This window comes from Oryctolagus cuniculus, chromosome 14 (assembly GCF_051225735.1).
Source record: "Oryctolagus cuniculus isolate XC-2025 breed Fujian yellow rabbit chromosome 14, ASM5122573v1, whole genome shotgun sequence".
In the NCBI taxonomy this organism is placed as follows: Eukaryota; Metazoa; Chordata; class Mammalia; order Lagomorpha; family Leporidae; genus Oryctolagus; species Oryctolagus cuniculus.
In genome coordinates this window covers 50,613,618-50,635,573 of record NC_142880.1, presented here as the reverse complement: position 1 = coordinate 50,635,573, position 21,956 = coordinate 50,613,618, and the positions used below count along the sequence as shown (strand labels likewise).

The following is a 21,956-nucleotide window of genomic DNA, read 5'->3' as shown; positions in this document are numbered from 1 at the left end:
GAAGAATTCAAATAATCATGCAAATGTTTTCCTTTCATGTAAGTGAAGTCAATTACCTATCCCTGGAGTATAGGTGAGTCTTAGTAACTTGCGTCCAAAGAGTACAATATGGAAAGGGAGAACAAATGCAACTTGATAGTACAGAATTGTGATAAACTCTACCACAGTTAGCCACTTAAGATGAGTATTAACAGAAAAAGTCTTGTCGATGTTGCGCACCATGGACATGAAGTGGTGAGTGACCCTTTACCTCTGTGATCTTCCTTCCCAAAACCCATATCCCCACTCTAATAAATACATAAAGAATATTCCAGGTAAGGGGCATTTCATAAGTATCTGACCATAATTTCCAAAACTGCCAGTCATAAAAAAATGACAGAAGTCTGAGAAATCAGCACTGAGCGGAGCAAGCTGAGCAGATATAGAACAAAGCAACAGAATGTCCTGCTCATAAAACAGGATTCTATAGCAATGCCAATGCAGCCAGAATTATGGATTAATATCAATTCAATTGGTCCCATTTACCACAATGTATCATAAGTTGTGCAAATACACCACTATTGCAGAAGTTGTTAACAATAAGATGAATTGACTGTCGGGTAGAAAGGAACTCTATGTTGTCTTTGGGACTTCCAAGTTAATATAAAATATTATACTATATATATATATTATATATATAGTTAACATGTGGACTTCGTTTATGTTTGTCTTTCTAGCTCTGTCACCTAACTGGTTGGATTTCTTGGGGAATATATTCAAGTTGGAAATGAATAGCAGTTTGGACTTTTAAAGGATGCCAGCCTTCTTAGAGGTATGTGACAATTAAATCTTATCAACATAGATGCTTTACCTTTACTTCATTATTTCTATTTCTCTTATTTGGAGGATGGAATGGTTGTACAGAAAAATAGGTAATGCATTATGTTTAAGGTTACAACCTGTCAATTCCAGGCTGAATTTCCAGACCATATCCTCCATGCCAGTTGACTGTATTGAAAAATTATACAAACAAAAATATTGTTTATTGCATTAAAATAAAATATACACAAAGATAGATGTTTTGACATCTCAATAAACAAATTCTATTAGAGTTCTTTTTCATTATGAATAATATTTACTTAACCATGTATATATTTACAGATGGTTTGACCTAAATATTACAAAATCAGAATTTAAGTAACCATTTATTTCAACAAGTATTATAGATTTTATGCCCTTTTATTGTATTTTTCTAACACTGTTTCAATTTACATAGATTTGAAAAAACTTAATTATAATATGCCTTTTAAAGAATAAAAGTCAATTTCTTCCTATTGTATTCTATTTTATGACACTTTGACTACTCTCTCATAACTATTAGAGATCACTACTGTTAAATTGGATATATCTCATCTCCAAGGCAAACCTCAGATGAAACTCTCACACAGGAATACAAAGTCACAGATTTCTTGTCTTTATTTATTTTTTAAAATATTTTATTTATCTATTTGGGAATCAGAGTTATAGACAGTAAGAGGGAGAGTCAGAGAGAAAGGTCTTCCCTCCATTGGCTTACTCCTCAAATGGCCACAATGGCTGGAGCTGCACCTATCCAAAGCTAGGAGCCAGGGGCTTCTTCTGGGTCTCCCACACGGGTGCAGGGGCTCAATGACTTGGGCCATCTTCCACTCCCTTCCCAGGCCATAGCAGAGGCATGGATTGGAAGAGGGGCAGCCAGGACTAGAACCTGAGCCTATATGGGATGCTGGCACTGCAGGCAGAGGATTAACCTATTGCACCATTGTATCAGCTTCTTTTGTCTTTATTAATATTAATATGATGCAGTCTAGTTCAATTGTTTTTTTTTTTAAAGGGAAAGGATTTATTGGTGAAGAAACCCAGCAGACAGGAAGGAAGGGACAAAGAGGGAAAAGAGAGAGAGAGAGGAGAGCATAAGAAAGAGAGGTCAAGAGACAGAAAGTGCGAGCGAGGAAAAAGGATACACGTGTTCATGAACGAATCCTCTTAAAACTTTGCTAGGGGCAAGTAGGAAAGTAGGATCAGCGAATCCTATTAGGATGAGGGGGGAGCTGACACTGTGGTTGGGCTATGAGGCTTAGGACCTAACCCTTGGGATAGGGTCTAAGAAGGTAAGTGAGGCATAGATGGTGCCACATAGACTGCACCATTTTACTAACATCTCCCCTTTTATATATATATATAAAGCAAGAGTTGTATGGCATTACATTAGCCCTGAAAGTTCAGGAGGGGTGGAGGGATGATGATCTGACTTTAGAACCACTTCCTGCTGACATGGGGCAACGTCTCAAGCTGCTGGTTCCTGGGTGGGGACCCAAATATATCCTGTAGCAGCATTTACTTGAACACCTGATTGGTGAATGCCTTGGTTCATTCCATTATCAACTCCTATAAACACTTAAACAGACATGGTAGTATAAAAGACAGTGAGAATAATAACCAATGATCCTAAAAGTGGCATTAACCAAATAATGAGAGGATTTCATAGAGGAGAGGAAATGAGGTGATCTCTGGACCCTTGTGAAGACACTTGTTCTTTTGATTACAATCCTAGTCTGCTTTTCCTTTCCTGGTGGCAGGAATCTAAACCCTGAGATTTGACACTTAAGTTAACCTACATGGACACAGTAATTATACAATGGCTCTGACACTTGCTGTTTTGTAAACATGGAATCTATTCCTAGCCTCTAGTCAAAACAAGCCTGGTATTCTCAGTTCCCAATCAGTGATCAATTATGATTAACCATAAATATCACAAATTGAAAAGGTTAGAGATAAGGCAGACATGTAAACTAATATGGTTATGGATCTTGCTGTGATATTTGTTCAAACTCTGTGTGTGCTCATATTTAATAAGCATAAAAGTGAAGTTGTTTTGCTTTTAGTGTTTCTTTTATAGGATTAGATTGTTTTAAAATGGTAATCTTTAACCTAATTTTAAAACATCATGAACAAATTTTGAGTATCACTTTGGAATAATCACTAAAAACTTTTAAGTACAATTTTCAGTATTATAAATTTGAAAAGAAATTAATCAGTGTATATCTCAAATATTAATGATGTTTTTACTTTTGTGTTCTATGTTATCTATCATTTTTTCTCATCAATAATTCAAAATTTCTACATAGAAAATATCTTTCCTTTACTTTCTAGAGTATTTCCAGTTTGTAGAAAATTTTAATTCTAATTTAAGTCTAATCTTGAATAGTTTGAGTGGCGATTTTATTCCATATATTATACTTGTATTTATAGAATAAAGACATCCAAGACTTCTAATTTAATTCCTATAAATAGCATTACATCCTTCTTATCAAACCCATTATTAAATCAACCTAAATATTATGTATGATGCAAATATAATTAATAAATTATATCAAGTGATTTTAATTATTAACTCAAGACTTTGCTTTTTTAAACAATTATATATTTATTTATTTTTAAGGCAGAGCATTAGAGAGGGAGGGATACAGATTTTCAATGTGCATTTTTACTCCCCAAATGACTGCAATAGCCATGGTTGTACCAGACCATGCTAGGGACTAAGAATTCCATCCTTGTCTTCCACATGTGAGGCAGGGGCCCAGGGACTTGATTATTCCCACACATATTAGCAGAGAGTTGAATTGGAAGTAGAACAGCTGGGACTTGAACTACCATGCTAGTATAAGAAATTGGCATCACAAGATGTGGCTTGAAACATTGTGTAGCAATGCTATACCAAATTCTTTGGTTTAAATCATAAAGAAATACCAAAACATCCAAACACCTGATTAGAGAAAGACATTCTTCTCAAATGTCCTTTGGCTCAGTCTGTACTATAGTTGAAGATAAACATAACTAAACTGTTTGATAATCACTTCACACAAAAACAGTTTAAAGATAATAAATTGAGAAAGAATACATTTAAAGGAATTAGGTGATACACTTGTTTTCCATTTGGGTACAGTTCACATTGACACAGAAAACATTTGAAGAGAATGCCTTAAAATTGTTTTCTTTTCCATGAATTATAAACTTCCAATATTAGTATAGACCTGAAAGTAATCTCAAGAAGAATGCTATAATAAAATACTGATGGCCAAGAATATCGAAGATGTATGTGTCAAGACAAATAAATTTAGGCTTAAAAATTCTTGGAGATTGGTGTTGTGGTGTAGAGGGTTAAGCCATTGGCTGTGATGTTGGCATCACATAAAGGAGTGCTGGTTCTAGTCCTAGGTGCTCCATTTCTGAACAGGCTCCCTGTTAATATGCATGGGAAAGCAACAGAAAATGGTGCAAGTTCTTGGGCACCTGCACCCCTGCACCCATGTGGAAGACTGAGATGGAGTTATCATACGCTGGTTTCAGCCCAGCCTAATCCTGGCAGTTGTGGCCATTTAGGGAGGCAACAAGCACAGGAAAGAACTCTCTCTGACTCTCCTTCTCTCTATCATTCTGCCTAAAACAAAAGAAATAAAACAAAAAATTTTTCAACTATTTACTTTTGGGTAAGATAGTGTTGTGCAGGTTGCTCACAATCTCACCACCTTCTTGTACAAATTCTTTTTTCAACAAAGAAAGGACAATATATTTCTTCTGTAACATTTTACAAGGTGTGGAAATATGTGATGTTATTTTATGTTTGGTGAATGAAAAATCATTTGGGAAGTTAAAGAATGCAGTGTGTATGAGAATGGCTGGCAGATAAATGTCAAAGAGCAGGTCTAGGATGAAATTTCACATCATGGCAAGTGTTTTGTTTTGTTTTGTTTTGTTTTGACAGGCAGCGTGGACAGTGAGAGGGAGAGAGAGAGACAGAAAGTTCCTTTACTATTGGTTCACCCCCTAATGGCTGCTGCGGCCAGCGCGCTGCAGCCGGCACACTGCGCTGATCCAAAGCCCAGAGCCAGGTGCTTCTCCTGGTCTCCCATGCAGGTGCAGCAGGTGCAGCAAGTGCAGGGCCCAAGCACTTGGGCCATCCTCCACTGCACTGCCGGGCCACAGCAGAGAGCTGGCCTGGAAGAGGGGCAACCGGGACAGAATCCGGCTCCCCGACCGGGACTAGAACCCGGTGTGCTGGCGCCGCCGCAAGGCGAAGGATTAGCCTATTGAGCCGCAGTGCCGGCCATGGCTAGGTTTTGAGAGGAGTTTTGTGTGATGTAGAGCCATGTTTTATTTCTTTCTTAAATTATAGAGTAGTAGCTTGATAAAATGTATATATAAGATAGGAAGACAATTACAGGCAATATATTGGGAAATTATATACGTGAGATCTTTTGGAGGTACCATTCTAACTTGATTTTTATCTGTTCCATATAATTTTTTAGAAAAATACTTGCATTTATCATTGTTCAAAAAATATATATTCATTTACTTAGAGTGATTTAAATAGTTTTGGGATGTTAATTTAATGGAATCTTTCAGTATACTATAAGGATGTTTGGCTGCCACAGAGGCACACAGATCTAGAATCTATCTTTAAACAAAATAAGACTTTAAGACATTGATATGATTATTGAGTTCCTGACACTCAGAAACACCACCTCTCAGCAGGGATGAAGAGAGACAGAAACTCATGGAAACACCAAGGGAGCAACAGATCTGCTCAGTCAGGAGTGAATTTGAGCTTTTCTGGCTTTTGTGCTCAGAGTATCCTGCTGAGCTGGCAACAGTTAAAAAAATGAATTGTAGAACCATCAGTTTTTTTAGATGTACTTTGTAAGTCATAACTAGAAATCATTTTGTAAATTTTGTTAGTATAGTTTTTTTCTTGATGGGTTATTATTTTGGTTGTAATTAACACATCTGAAGAAAATAAATATGAGAATATTTCTACTTTTGGTAATTTTCAAAAGTTAGGATGTCACAATGGATTTGTCACTGGGAATTATTATTCATCATCTACCAAGAATTACAAGGGCAGAAAAGAAAGGAAAATTCAGAAGCAGTTCACTGTTTCTACTTAGATTCTGCCAAGTTTTATTTAGAAGAAAGAGCTGTTCCAATTATCCGTGATTGCTGTGAGCATCTAGGATTATTAGAGCAGGTTTGTGACAAATAATGTCAGCGGAAAAGTAACTAAAAAGGCTACCTCAATCTTCCAAAAATTTTTCTTTATTCAATTTTGTATTTTTTATTCCATGTTTTATTTGAGTAATCACAAGCCACTAGATGCTCTTAGAATCTTCCAAAATGAGAAATAGGAGGCCATTTAGAGATATTTAATTCCATTGCACATATTTACACTTTTCTTTTGTTAGTCTAAACAAGGTATCCTATAAGTGTGAGGAAAGATATAAATAAATGGTGAATCTTTTTTTTTTTTTCTCTTCTGACTTTAAAGTTATCTTGTGTATCTGTCATGATGCTTTGATGTTGTGTGACAGGTCACTATCCAGGCCATTGTGCTATATCATTCAGATTAGCCTAACATTTCCTTGGTACATAAGCAAAGACACACATGCACTTTGTTCTAATAAAAGAACACTGCAGGAGAGATGAAGAGAACGCTTGGTTATGGTCTATGGGACAACAATCCATAATTTACTTTGCAGATGTCTGTGTAATTTAAGCAGCAGGCAGAACAACCACACAGTTGTAGCTGCTCAAGGGAAAAGATACCAAGAGGCTCATAAATCATCATAAGGATTAAAAGCAATGAACATTCATCTTCTTAACCTCAGAAGACAATATGGGAAAGCCAAGTATCAGAATGTACAAAGCATAGAATCTTTGCTCAAGGATGAAAGGTGTCAGAGCTTTTAAGGCTTCTCTCAATTAGCTCTGACCTGCCATTTGCCAGTCAGCAGAACATAATTTTAAAGTTGATTAAAAAGAATCTGCTTCTGCATCAAATTAAATTGAGTAAGTGATACGATGTATTTCTAGGCAATAGTTAAGAGTGAAGTCAAATCATATGAAAATGCTGATCATTTGCTTAGGCTGAACATGTGCTTTCTGGGACAGTATATAGAAAAACAACCTTACAAATATCCAACCCACAGAGATTATGCTTAGCAGAACATTTTTAAATGTGAAATGTCACAAGAAAATTCTAACTTCAGCATAGTCAAGTGAAGGGGATACAGACAGCTGGTTCTCCCCTATAACATTTAGTAAATAAATGATCTGTTACTAATTATATGTATTTGAAAGATTATTCCAATCAAAGGTCTTTGGATACAGATGAGAAATCATAGACGGTGAGGGAAGTTTCATTTTCTGTTGAAGATAGAACCTTTAATCAATCAAATTTTAATCCTCTTGAAAAATACTGACATTAATTTTCCCACTATTGTTTCAAATCAAGTTCATAATACAACTGTATTTGACATTTTTATAGCAACTCCAGGATAGTGCAGAAAATAAAATCGTTTATTCAAGGACAATTATGAGGCTGGTAGGAGATACAAATCAATTTTGGTTTCTTTCTGATTCCCTAGTTTAATATTAAATATCCCTTGATGATGATTCTTGTTGCACAGCCAATAATTAATTATCTATTTTAGTTAAGGAGACTTGTGGTATGGTTAATGCAGAGTGGCAAAAGCTACATGCACACACACACACACAAATATTTGGCATTGGAATGCATTTTGCATCCATATTTAAAAGTGATTTCATCTGACTTTTAGAAAGTCATACTGCCCTACGTTTGAAAGCCGCCTGAATGACATACCAGATATTGTAATTTGGGCTGCTTCTGCACTGACTGTGTCCTATTCTAAATACCGTGCTGAGGACAAATTTTCATCCTTGCCAATCTTCAGGCAATACTGTGCCACTGTATAGTATTTCACCACCAGTTTTCCTTCCTATGGAATGGTGATTAAGAATGGCGTGATCTGATACAAACCTGTAGAGTGGGTTCCGAATGACAATGAGAGAGAGAGAAGAGAGAAGAGAGAAGAGAGAAGAGAGAGAGAGAGAGAGAGAGAGATTTCCACTAGTTCCCAGGAGCATCAGCAGGAAGCTGGATCTGCAACAGAGCAGCTGGAACTCTAACTCTGAGCAAGAAATGTGGGCATCCCAAGCAGTGGTTTAACTCACTTTGCCAGAACACCTGCCACAACAGGTTTTCAAAATTTGCAACCTATTATTTACTTTCCTTCTACAACACAACCACTTCTTCACATTCTTCTCTGCTTATTTTTTGTACAGAATGTATCATTTGCTATAAACATGTTTTCCTCTCATTCACATATTATATAATTTGCTTGTTTTTATTCTCCTTACTAGAATGCAAGTTTCAACATGGTTAGTGACTTTAAAAATATTTTTCATGAATATATCTTATAACTCAGAAAAGAATCCTTAGCACCAAGTATTATACAGGCTACTTTTTAAATTAATTAATTAATTAGTGGGTGAAGGCTCACTTTCTTGAGTCTCTGTTGCCCACATAAGAGCTACAGATGGAGTTCCTGGCACCTGGCTTCAGCCTCACTCAGCCCCATATAGCTGTTTGTAGCTATTTGGGGAGTGAACCAGTGGGGAGAAGTATCCTCTCTTCTCTCTTCTTTCTCTCTCTTTCTGTCAATCCGCTTTCAAATAAATATATTTTTGAAAATCAGAATATGTCATCTTGGTAAAATAACATTTAAAAAGACTTAAAGATGCGGGAGTAAGCCATGAAAGTGTCTGAAGAAGAGCATGCCAAAATAAGCCACAGATTTTAAGTTGATAAAATGAAGGCTATTTGATATGCACAATTTAATAAAGCTAGCATGAAGGGACAGATCTTTAGCCAAGCAGTTAAACAACCTGCTTGAGATACTTGTATCCCATCTCTAAGTGCCTGATTTACAGTTCCAGCTTTGGAGCTGCAACTCCAGGTTCCTGCTAATGCACACACTGGGCTGAAGCGGGTAGATGACTCAAGTATTTGGGTCCCTGCCATCCAAATGGGAGGCCTGGATTGAACTCTATCTCCAGGTTTGGCACAATTGTTATGGGCATTTAGGGAGTAAACCAGTAGATGGGAGCCCTATCTTTTTCAGTCTCTCAAATCAATCATAAGTAAATACACACAAAAATACCCAGCAAGAAGGCTAGTGTGGCTGAAGCTGGGGTGGAGTAAAGGAGGATAGAGGAAGTAAAGTTTTGGAGGGGAGAATAGCGACTTTGCCTTTACCTCTGACTGGATGCACTGGGCATTGTGTGGAGCTGAGTAGAGCCATGAACTGAGAATATGAAAGCTGGCCTTTCTTATATCTAAGAAGAAATGTTGGTTAGGTAGCTGGACACACTCTTCTGAAAGTCACATGTGATTTAATCATAGTATATAAATCATATGCCATTTGAATTGTATGAATTATATTCTTTTTTGTTTTTATTTTCTACCACCAAAATTCTACATTTGTATTGAGTATTATGTGATATTTTGATACATGTATATATTATGAGATATTGAATTCAGTATAAACATATCCATCTCCTCAAATGTTTATTATTTCTTTATGGTAAAATATTCCAAATGCATTTAAGCTTTTTTAAAATATATGTAGTGCATTGTCTTTATCTATAGTCACAATGTTGTGTAATGGAACACCACAAATTATTTCTTTTAGCTATAACATACATATTACTCTCTGTGTGAGGAGTTGGTCATAGTGTTTGTATGCATTAGCTTATTATTTCTCATAAGAACCATATGATTCAGGTGTTAGTGTTATTTTCATTTCACAACTGAGCTACATAAAACTAAGAGGGTATTTAAATGCTTTCCAAGACCACACATCAGTTAAGAGGAAGAGCTGGAATTCAGACGCAGGCACAATAAAATTATTTCAAACAAGTTGATATTGGATTAGATCACACAAAGGACACATGTAAACAAGAATATAGGTCCAAGAGGAAGGCTGTGGGCATTTAGAGGAAGGAAGTCAGATGAAGAAGAATCAAAAGGTGGTGAGTACAGGAAGGGGAGCAAGATAGGTGGTGCTCTGAAATCCAGAGAGGGAAGCAATTCAACTGGGTGAAGTGATGCTGATGAATTCAAAAGGATCAGGGCTGAGACAGATCACAGGAACCACAAGGTGGATTCCACTATTTATGTGACAAGAGCAGCATTAATGGATTGGGAAGCAAAATTTTGATAAAGGAGCCAGAAAAATAAATACAAACATTAAAGAAATTGCTGAGAAAAGTTTATTTGGAATTTCTATGGTATTTTTAAACAAATAAAGACGTATGTGATTCACAGTTCAAATTCCACAAAGAACAGTTTGTCATACACATTCCAGATGACCAGGGTGAGATTATAACACAGTGACACCTCTCAAAACACATTCACATTATTTTAAAACGAGTCAGTAAAATGAAACCCCACAATTTTTTTTTTTTTTGTTATAGTTGATGGTGTAATAGAATTCATAATGTGCCACACTGTTGACAAAGTCATGTCTACTTCATTGGGCCTTTTAGGGTTGCCTGGATAGTTTAGATTGCAGTAGTTGATGTGTTAGGCCAGGTAGCAAACTATAAACATTAAAAACACAGCTTTTTTCCTAGATTGCTTAGATTCTGATCCCACTCAGCCACTTAACACTCAGCCACTTAACAAAAGTGATATCTATAAATATCTGGTCTCCCTTTCTCATGTTTAGTAATTCTTTTTCCATGCATGAATAGCCTGCAAACATAAACAGTGTTCAAAAAGTTTCAATGAACATTTTTAAGGAGTATTTCTCTGAAGAGCATTAGGCCCCTTTAAAGTTTTTGCTGCATATGATGAGACAGATGGAGAAATTCATTTTTTTAAGCATCATATTTATTCCATTTTTCCATGTTGTTTGAAATCCATTCTTCCTCTTGCCCCAAGGGATGCCTGCCTTCTAAGCACATGTTTGAAATTAGATAGAAAGCATATGTCCTGTGTATCCCTTGGGTCTGACAGAAGAGGTGAAATATAGGATAACTGCTTCTTCAATTGTGCAAAAGGGAGTTTCCTTTCTGCAGCTGGTATTTCTTCCATAGTGCATGAAGCTGTGTTGTAGCCTTCTGCTAGTTTGATTATCATCACATTTTCTTTCAAAACAATGTGGGTCTTTTAAAAGATAGGCAGTATTGAAATCTGGCATGTATCTGGGGTATAATTATGCATTAAATCAAGTTCACCAAGCTTATCACAGACTACTCCTGTGTTTACAGAGCAGCAGTAGGTAATTATGGTGTCAAATTGCTGTGACCTTATATAACCTTACAAGGCTCCACATGGTCTGTTCTTTGTCAGCTATATTTCAAGCCACTCTCCATTTGAAACATCAGGCCAAATCATGTACCCCACAAATATTCAGTTTTTCAGCCACAGTCCCCCTTTCCTGTGGGGACTCCATGTGCTCACATTCTGCCCAGAGCTGCTTTAACCTCCCATGCACACAGCTTCTCCTCATGTTGGAATACCCACCGCATACTTTTAAGAACCGCTCTCTGACTCTCCTTTGTTTCTGCCACCAGATTCTTTTGGTTTCAGCCATCTCATCACATTGCTGTGTTGGCTGTTTATCTGTATCTGACATGAAATTGCAGGTGTGCTACAAGGTCCTCTGGCCTCATCTCAGGCATTGACCTGGTCTGCCCAGTAGCCCATTCTCTACACAGTATATTATTTCCTGCCGTGTTCCTGCTTACACATTCCTCTCATCTGAAGATATTCCATATTTGATGGTATGGTTTTATTACTTTCCAACCATCATTACCTTGTAAAATTACACCAAATTTTCAGATCTCAATGGATACTTCTTTAGGGAAAAAGTAAATACAAAAAAGGAAACTATTATTGTATAGTAAGTTAGATACCCAGATCATAAAAAAGATCATGTTGTATTGCATGTTTATCTTATCATATGTGATTAGAAATATGATCATCACTGATTTAGAATTTGTTAGGATTAAAAAGTATATCAAGCAGGCTATAAAATTTAATTATTTTAATCAGCCATTGTATCACTTTGAAGCAATAAAATGATGAAAGATATGAGGAACTGCATTTGTTCCCATGGGTAAAATAAGGAGACTGGACAATGGGACCACTTGGCTCTAGAATAACATTGTCTTGGTTTCAACAGAGACATGGGGAAGAAGAGATGTATAGCAGTTTGCTAGTCAAAGATACTCACAGTCTGGGTGGGGAGGCCACTGCATCTTGTAGGGCCAGGTGGGAGTTGCATCTGGGATCAGATAGTAAGATGCTGTGGGAGGCTGGCTTTGTAGCACACAGACATGAGCTGACCTCTGGTTCCTGTGGAAGGATGTAATTGCCTGTTTGAATAATCCTGTGTCTATCGTGGACTTCACAGTTTCTCCTCTGGGATAATCAGGCACTGTATGTGGGCCCTATTATACACAGAACTATTTGGCTAGGGGACTTTATCTCTGGGAACTCAATGGTGGGAGGGACTTCTTGTTAGAATGTTAGAGGTCCTTCTAGCTTTCCTTAGATACCAAGACGTGCATAGCATCAGTCCTTAATATTAGGCCTCATGATACATGTGGTGATGCATTTGTATGTTATATTAACATAAAGGAATAAAAAATGAAATCCAGTCATTTGCAACAAAATGGAGGAATCTGGAAAACATCATGCTGAGTGAAATAAGTCAGTCCCAAAGGGACAAATATTGTATGTTCTTCCTGATTTGTAACAACTAACTGAGCACCTAAAAGGAAACCTTTAGAAGTGAAACTGACATTTTGAGAAACAATGACTTGATCAGCCCTTGTCCTGACTGTCAAGGAACAGCTTACCATTTTATTCTTTTAATATTTTCTTTTTCTATGTAATACCACTGAACTCTTTAATTAGCACACAATTATTTTTAGGAGTTTAAATCAAACTGAAATTTTATCCCTGTTTAAAAAAAAAAGAGTGGGAATAATAGAGGGAGGAGATGTACAATAGGGCACATGCTCACTCAGACTTACCTCTAAGGATAAAGCTAGAAAAGTGCCGTGGGACTCTGAATCCCATTAAGTTGGCATGTACCAATGCCATCTAACTAGTTAAAGTGATCAGTTTAAGTTCATAATTGATCATAAAGATAGAATTAAGTGTCAAAGGGATCACATAAATAAGAACAGTGTCTGCTAATAATAATTGATAGAATTAAAAATCAGAGAGTTATCCAACATGGGAAGTGGGATACACAGCAGACTCATAGAATGGCAAATACCCGAAACAGCACTCTGGCCTCAGAATCAGCCCTTAAGGCATTCGGATCTGGCTAAAACAACCATGAGTTTTGCAGGCATAGAAAACCAAGACACTGTGGCAAAAACAAAACAAAACAAAAAAAAACAACAACAACAAAACCTAAATGAAAGACCTCTGTGAGTGAGATCCCAGAGGAAAGAATGGGCCATCAAGGAAGGAGGTACCTTTTTCTGAAGGGAGAAGAGAACTTCCACTTTGACTATAGCCTTGTCTAATAAGATTGGAGGTGGCGAACTCAAGAGGCTTCCATAGCCTTGGCAGCTCATGACAAGAGCCTTGGGTGATTATTGCCATCATAAATAAGAGTGTCAATTGTTAAATCAACAACGAGAGTCACTGTGTACCTACTCCCCATATAGGATCTCTGTTCTTAATGTGCTGTACTATGAGAATTAAAAGTAAAACTAGTCTTCAAACAGTACTTTATACTTTGTGTGTCTGTGTGGATGCAAATTGCTGAAATCTTTACTTAGTATATACTAAGTTGATCTTCTGTATATAAAGATAATTAAAAATGAATCTTAAGGAAAAATGGGATGGGATGGGAGAGGGAGTAGGAGATGGGGTGGTTTGTGGGTGGGAGGGAAGTTATGGGGGGGAGCCGCTATAATCCAAATGTTGTACTTTAAAAATTTATGTTTATTAAATAAAATATTTCTAAAAAATAAAGGAAAGGTAATTTTTAATAAGAAGCAAATTTATCACATTCAGTGAAGTCATTTTCACATTTTCTCATAGGAAATTTCTTCCACTGTTCCATATTTTATATTTAAATAAATTAACATTCAATGAAATGAAAAGTTCAGTTCCTTGCACTGCCACCTTTTCAGGGTTGAGGGGTCATAACTTGTGACCAGTGACTTCTGTATTAAAATCCATTTTAGATAAAGAAACTGATTACTCAAACAGATAATTTCTTGGTATAGAGGAAGCATAGATTTCTAACCTGCTTCATAACTTACTGAAACTATGAGATATTTATGTAAGCATTTCTTATTTTGACTCGTGTGGTTAGCTGCGTTAGGAGTGTGGAAATAGATGTATTACTACAAGAGAAAATGTTGGAGGAAACATAAACACACACATATATACTGGGGGTCCAAATTAAAATTATGGAAAAATTATTCATGTACTTTTTTCTATCCTATTTAAAATTTAATTCTGGTTTCAATTATAGTAGCATCTTTACACTGATGCATGTTCATTATACATTAAGTGCATTCTCTGTAGCAAATATAGTATCTATTGTACATTCAAAGTATACTAACTGGCATATATTTATCCATGCATAAATGAAAATTATTATATTCATTAATCTATTCATTCATTTATTCAAAAATTTCCTGCAATATATTCTATTCACTGATTGGGCTGCCTTGGGATACACTTGCTGAAACCTGGTATGTTTATGATCCCCTGAAGTTTACATTGCAGTTGAGCATGACATAAAATCAACAGATGAATAATTATCCTAGAAAAAATTATTGGAGACTAATAAAGTACAATAAAGTCAGCAAGTTGATACAAGACAAGAAATTCAATTCAAAGCAACAGTCAGAGAAACTGTCTCTGAGATGAAGCTGTTTAACCAAGATATAAATAACCAGAGGAATTTTTGATGCAATCATATGCTAGAAAATTTTGCCATGGGAAGGAAGAACTAGAGGGCAAGACCCAGACAGTACAAAGTTGGCATCCATGAGGAATGGATCCATGAGAATGCCAGGATAGCTGAAGTGAGTAAACAAGGAGTGAGTGAGAAGATGATGTCAAGAGGATGTTAGGAACCCATTATTAAAGTTTTGTTGGATATTGTAAAGGATTTGCATTTGTTTATGTTATAAGCAATTGTATGACCATCATAAGTAAGGGAATGACATGATTGTAAAATGTAAAATTATTAGGGACTTCTGAACAAACTTTGACAAAACCTTAACTACTTTTTTCCAAGATCTGTAATGTTGTCAGAGGCACTAAAACTTTCTCCTTCCTATATATTTACTACAGTAAAGAATCTTATTTATCGAGAAAATAATGTTGATAGTAGCTTCTAATTCTGTGTCATTTATTTAAAAATGTTTATATTTATTAATAAAAAGCTGCCAGTCTCTGTTCCTCACCCATTTTTTCTTTTCTAGCTATTGATGAAGGAAATTTCAAAATTGCAAAATCAACAGATGATCACATTTTTCACATTTTCCTCTTTGTATTTTCTGTCCTTATGGAATTTCTTTTTATGAACAGTAGACATTTATTTGCATTTTTTCTTTCTCAATTCTCCTATCATGTGTGTCCTACTAGGAGATGTCTTGTTATGCTGAAATTTCTTGGCTTATCTAACTCATTTGTGATCGGTACAACAAGACAGCAGAGCTGTCTTGCAGCATGCTGCAACTGGTGCACCGCGCTGATCCGAAGCCAGGAGCCAGGTACTTCCTCCTGGTCTCCCATGCAGGTGCAGGGCCCAAGCACTTGGGCCATCCTCCACTGCCTTCCCAGGCCACAGCAGAGAGCTGGACAGGAAGAGGAGCAACTGGGACAGAACTGGTGCCCCAACCAGGACTAGAACCCGGGGTTCCGACGCCACAGGCAGAGGATTAGCCAAGTGAGCCACAGCACCCGCCACATTTTTGTTTCTTTTTTGTGTTTGTTTCTTTTTTTTTTTTTCTTTTTCTTTCTTTCTTTTTTTTTGACAGGCAGAGTGGACAGTGAGAGAGAGAGACAGAGAGAAAAGTCTTCTTCCTTTGCCGTTGGTTCACCCTCCAATGGCCGCTGCGGACGGCGCACCGCGCTGATCCGATGGCAGGAGCCAGGTACTTATCCTGGTCTCCCACAGGGTGCAGGGCCCAAGTACTTGGGCCATCCTCCACTGCACTCCCTGGCCCCAGCACAGAGCTGGCCTGGAAGAGGGGCAACCAGGACAGAATCCAGCGCCCCGACCAGGACTAGAACCCGGTGTGCCGGCGCCGCAATGCAGAGGATTAGCCTAGTGAGCCGCGGCACCGGCCCACATTTTTGTTTCTAATAAACCTACTCAAACGATATCAATAACAATATATTCAGACTTAACATAAACTTTTGTAAAGTTATATGAAACCACAAACACCATGAAGCAGCCTTATAATGTTATGCCTTTACATTACATTTGTGACTGTGAAATTATAGCTTTTCCAGATACTATTTATAATAAAATAATATCCAATGAAAAATTATACTATCAGACTTTTTTTGTTCATAGTACAATGGTCATTTTAATTCTAATATTATATAGCTAAAAAAAAAAGTTGAAACTCTGTTATCAAATTGCATTTATTTTAATGATTTTGTAGAAAAATGGTTATTTTGACGATATTTAGGGCCTTTTCTTTTAAAAAAAGATATTTTTATTTATTTGAAAGGCATAGTTGCAGAGGGAGAGAGGGAGAGAGAGCAATTGACCTTCAATCTGCTGATTCAATCTCCAGATGGACCAAACAGCCAGGGCTGGGCCAGGCCGAAGCCAAAAGTCTGGAATATATTCCAGGTTTCCAAGATGGGTGGCAGAGACCCAAACACTTGGGCATCCTCCATTGCTTTCCCAGGCCATTAGCAGGGAACTGGATTAGAAGTGGAGCAGTCAAGACTCAAACCAGTACCCATATGTGATGCGGGCATTGCAGGTGATACCTTTATCTGCTATACCACAACACCACCCCCACGGAGATGTAGGACTTTTAAAAGCCAGGTGTTGTTAGACATGCAGATATAGAAATCACTGTCACGAATAAAGCTTTCATGATAATTCACAAATAGGAGGCAGGGAGATGTGGCTAGTATCAGAATTGACCAGAAAGCAGAGAGAACAAAGAGACATGAGAAAAAGTCTTTATGGAAACATTTGAGTTCATGTTACTGTATGAGGACCAGTAAGGCAAACAAAACAGGCTTAAGTTTGGCTAATTTGAATGATTTCTGCAACTTGGAGGGCAGGGCAAGAGTACAGTATTCCGTTGTCTGGTGCCTGCCCTTTGGGTGATCAAGGCAGATTGGGTAGTGGCCCAGAGCCTGAGAGCTCCATAAACAAATGGTTGAGGGTATGGACTCAGCTGTGCTTGGTTTGCCTAGGAAAGGTACATTTCCAGGGAAACTGTGATCTCTAGGAATTAACTAACTCCCTGCATAGCAGTGTGTTCAGGCAAGGTCTCAATATGCAAAACATCAGAATATATAAAATAAAAGGTGAGGTTAATATAAGTCTTCAAAAAGTTCATAGAAAATGTGTACTATGGGAAAATGCATGGATTTCTAACTTTTTTGTAGCAAAATAAATAACTTTATTTCATGTTTTCAAAAGGCTTTTTTAAATGTTCTCATATAGTTGTGTTCACTTACAAAAACTGTAATCTTTAAGTCTACTTTCTCAGATATACACTTCTTAGAAAAATTAAGTAATTTAAATAATGGTAAAGTAAATTGCCCCCAAAATAAATATTTTTTAAATTTTGTACTATATTTGTCATAAAGACCATCTTTTATGATTAAAAGGATTAAGTCATTTTTGCTGCATAATTTAAAAGTCATGAAGGCAAGGAAGACAAGAACTATCATCAGATTTCATTTGAAGACTCACTTAGCTGTCACTTTCAGTACTTTTCTGTATAAGGCATGTCAAATCATGTTAAACGGGAATGGTACAATTGTGCATTGCTTTGTTATAAAGTATTTTCCTCTGAGTTACACCATTCCCAATTTCAGAATATGCTAAATGATTTTTGCTTTTGCCATTAGTATTCTACTGTGATAGACACTGTAGTTAAATAAATTATAGAAATAAATTGGCTTTTATATTATTAGGCATGTCTGTCATATGAAATAAATATGATGGATTTATGTAACCAGTCAAGCATATCATTGTATTAAAAATTAAACTTTGGTATCCAGGATTTCATACTCACTATTCTATGTTAGAAGTGCAAAGATGTCTGACAGTATGTGTGCATACATATATACAAGTGGCTTTTTGCTAGCAGTGACGTAAACAAGTTTTGCTTTCTTTAATGTTGTGGCACATATTTTGCCATTAGGCTTTGAAGAATAGACTTTTTTCTTTTATGTTTAAGATTCATTTATTTATTTGAAGGGCAGAGTTACAGAGAGGCAGAGGCAGAGAGAGAGAGAGAGAGAGAGAGAGAGAGAGAGGTCTTCCATCCATTGATTCACTCCCTGAATGGCTGCAATGGCGAGAATTGTGCCGATCCGAAGCCAGGGTCCAGGAGCTTCTTCTGGGTCTCCCAAGCGGGTGCAGGGGCCCAAGGACTTGGGCCATCTTCTACTGCTTTCCTGGGCCACAGCAGAGAGCTGAATCAGAAGTGGAGTAGCCAAGACTTGAACCAGCACCCACATGGGATGCCAGCACTGCACCTATTTGGGATGCCTTACCCCATATGCCACAGCACTGGCCCCAACATTTCTTGATAGATCGTTTTATTTATAATGTATATCAGCAATATAAAATTCCACAACTAGACTAATGCTTGGCTCAAGCTTCTGGGTTGGTTTTGCCTTTTCACTGTCCATTTAATGCGTCTCTGTTTATCTGTTGCTGTCTGTGTCCTCAAGCTTCTTTTCTTTTCATCTGGAAGTGAACACAGCAGTTTCCTTTATCAGCATCAGAACACCTCTACCTTTGTCTTCTTACTCTCTTTGTCAGTCTGTCTGATTATGTGGTTTTACTCCTGTTTTTCACTTTATTGTCCACTATGCTATCCACTAATCAATATCCTTATTAAGTGATTTTGCCCCGTATTTCACTTTTATTGTCCACTATATACTCCAACAATCAATATCCTTTCTTGTTTGGGCTATGTGATAAAAAAATATGCATTCTGCTAAGCACACATTTAATCTAAACCAGACACTCATGGTTTGTCCACAAAGGTCCCATTCTCTGACATCAAAGTTAGGTCAGGAGGGCCTTTCTTTCAAATATGGAAAATGAGATAATGATCACCTCACTGTGCAGCTCATGATTGCCATCATCATCATTACTCATGATCACTATGCCTGGATTTAACTAAGGCTTTTCTATTTTCAATGTAAGACTTATTGTTCAACATTCTTAGACCTCATTTTTTTTGTCCTTTGCCTCACATGTATTCCAAAGCCTATTTCTATTTCTTATACTGATTTACATATGAAAAGATGTGTGTTTTTTTTTTTTGGCCTAAACTCTAAATCCAGAAGTCAATAGATAAAATATTACTCAGTGTGAGATGATTTTATAGGGTCACAAAGTCCAGAGTTGACTAATTTCAAAGGCTAAAACTATGTTGCAGAGCAGAAATGGGGGTTGACTTTAAGCAAGTAGGAAGAGCAACACCACCAGGACAGGTCTCTTTCTTGCTCTGCTTTTCAAGTAGATTAAAAGTAAACAGCTTTCTACTCTACCCAGTGAGGGGTCCATATGGCATTGTTCTTGATTCCCAGCATAGCTTAAGGGGAACCTGTCACAATGTCTGGAACCCTTGATGTCCTGCAAATGAAGGGAGAGATGTCCTCAAATCCCTTGCATCAGGAACCCACCTAGGTGGTTCCAACCTTGACCTCCAAATGGAATAGTTCATCCACAAAAGGATAGGTGATAGCATCCACATCATAAATCTGAAGAGGGCTTGTGAGAAACTTCTGTTGGCAGCTCATGCCATTGTGGCCATTGCAAACCTTGCTAATATCAGTGTGATACCCTTCAGAAACACTGGCCACAGGGCTGGATGAAGTTTGCTGCTGCCTCTGGAGCTAATCCTATTGCTGGCTGCTTCACACCTGGAACCTTCACTAACCAGATCAAGACAGCCTTCTGTGAACCACTCCTTCTGGTGGTTGCTTATCCTAGGGATAACCACCAGCCTCTCACAAAGGCATCTTACGGGAACCTGCCTACCATTGTTCTGTGTGACACAGACTCTCCTCTGTGCTATGTGGACATTGCCATCCCATGCAACAACAAGGGAGCCTACTCACTGGGTCTGAGGTGTTATAGACAGAGGAAGAGACAAAGAGCTATTGAGAGAGAGAGATTTTCCATCTACTGGTTCACTCCCTAACGGGCCACAACAGCTGGGCCAGGCTGAAGCCAGGAGCCTAGAATTCCATCCTAATATGCCATGTAACTTGCAGGGGTCCAAGTACTTTGACCATCTTCTGCTTTCCCAGGTGCGTTGTTAGGGAGCTGGCTCAGAAGTGGAGCTGCCAGTATTTGAACCAGCATTCATATGTGATTACCAGCACAGCAGATGATGCCTAACCCACTGTTATGACACCAGTCCCCAAACTTGAACTATTCTCCATTATTTTTTAAAAATAGTTACAATTTTAATCTACCTAAAACCCTTTGGATGTTTAAGACATGCATCCAAAATTTTTTCAATAATATGATATGAAGAAACACCAAAAAGTTCGTAGAAAGTTGAATGAAATTATCATTTTCATAAAACCTTGAAACCCTGCATGTGAAGGTCTTCAAAAACATTGTGGAAATGTGTAATATGCATCTAAATAAGTTAATGCTTTAATTCTACTTTCCAAGACGTTTTTGAAGTACCCTTATATTGTTGTGTAAACTGAAAATAAGAGGAACATATAGCCTTAGTTTGAAAAAAATTCATAAAATATGAACATCTGTTATAATTGCTAATTTTTGTGAAGCTCACCTGGCAGTATATTTCTGTTTCTTCATGCTCTGGATTTCTGTTGTTCTTTGTTCTTTGGTTGTCATAGCATTTATTTGCTGATTAAGTCTGTTTTGTCATAAGATTACTTTTACTTTGGAAGCATTCACAAATTGGAAGAAATAGGATACCTGTTAGCTTTATCATTCAAGTTGTAGTGATCATTTATCCCTTGGAATTTAGTAGTTATTATCACTTTAAGTGTTTTTTTTTTGTTTGTTTTTTTTTTGTTTTGTTTTTGTTTGTTTGTTTTTTTTTTACTTCAATATCATTTCCTTGTCTCAAACAGTACACAGCACAGAAAAGAAAGTGGTGTTCTGGAAGATAATTCAGATCCACATACATCTAGAGCTCAGACTACTACATTTTAGATTTGCAACATTATACTCCATCCTCTAGATAAACCATGCCTTTACATAAATAATTTTTTATTGTTGGACACAATTTTTTAATATCTAGAATTCCCAACTTTACATGACTCCTGAGATCTGCCATCAATCACTTATTCTCACATTCTACTCAAGTCTTTCCTAATCCTAAAGTGACCTAATCCATTTTACCTAAGAGTTCCATATTTTCTTCCCACTGCCAATAAATTTTTCAAGAATATATTCCCCAAGCTCACAGTTTAATGTCCCACCACGGAAGCCTTTCAGCATACATGATCTTAGAGGAGGGAGCTCAGCAACTACTACCTTACCTGGCTTTATTTATTTGCTTTGCTACATTTGCATTATTACACTCAAAGTGATGTAGATGAGAGCAAATATCATGTCCACAGCTCCATGACCAACACCTAAGGAAGCTCCCTGAAGTGGATATGCAATAGTTACTAAAGAATAGTTAAACATGTTTGGATATATAATAGTTTCCTTTGTTTCACTAATCTGTTTCTCTAATTAGGTTACAATAAACTTCAGTAGTCATATAATGTAGTCATATAATGTCATATTCGTTGTGTATCCTCTTCTGAACTTGAAAGAATCACTTGACATGGCAAACACTTTGAAATGGTGTTGTCACAATCAATAGTTACA

At 37.1% G+C, this 21,956-nt stretch overlaps 1 pseudogene; it reads left to right on the top strand.

Annotated features, from left to right (window-relative positions):
- LOC149122325 (small ribosomal subunit protein uS2B pseudogene) overlaps positions 1-20,631 on the top strand; it is a 56,619-nt pseudogene extending 35,988 nt beyond the window's left edge.
- The last annotated feature ends 1,325 nt before the right edge of the window (positions 20,632-21,956 follow it).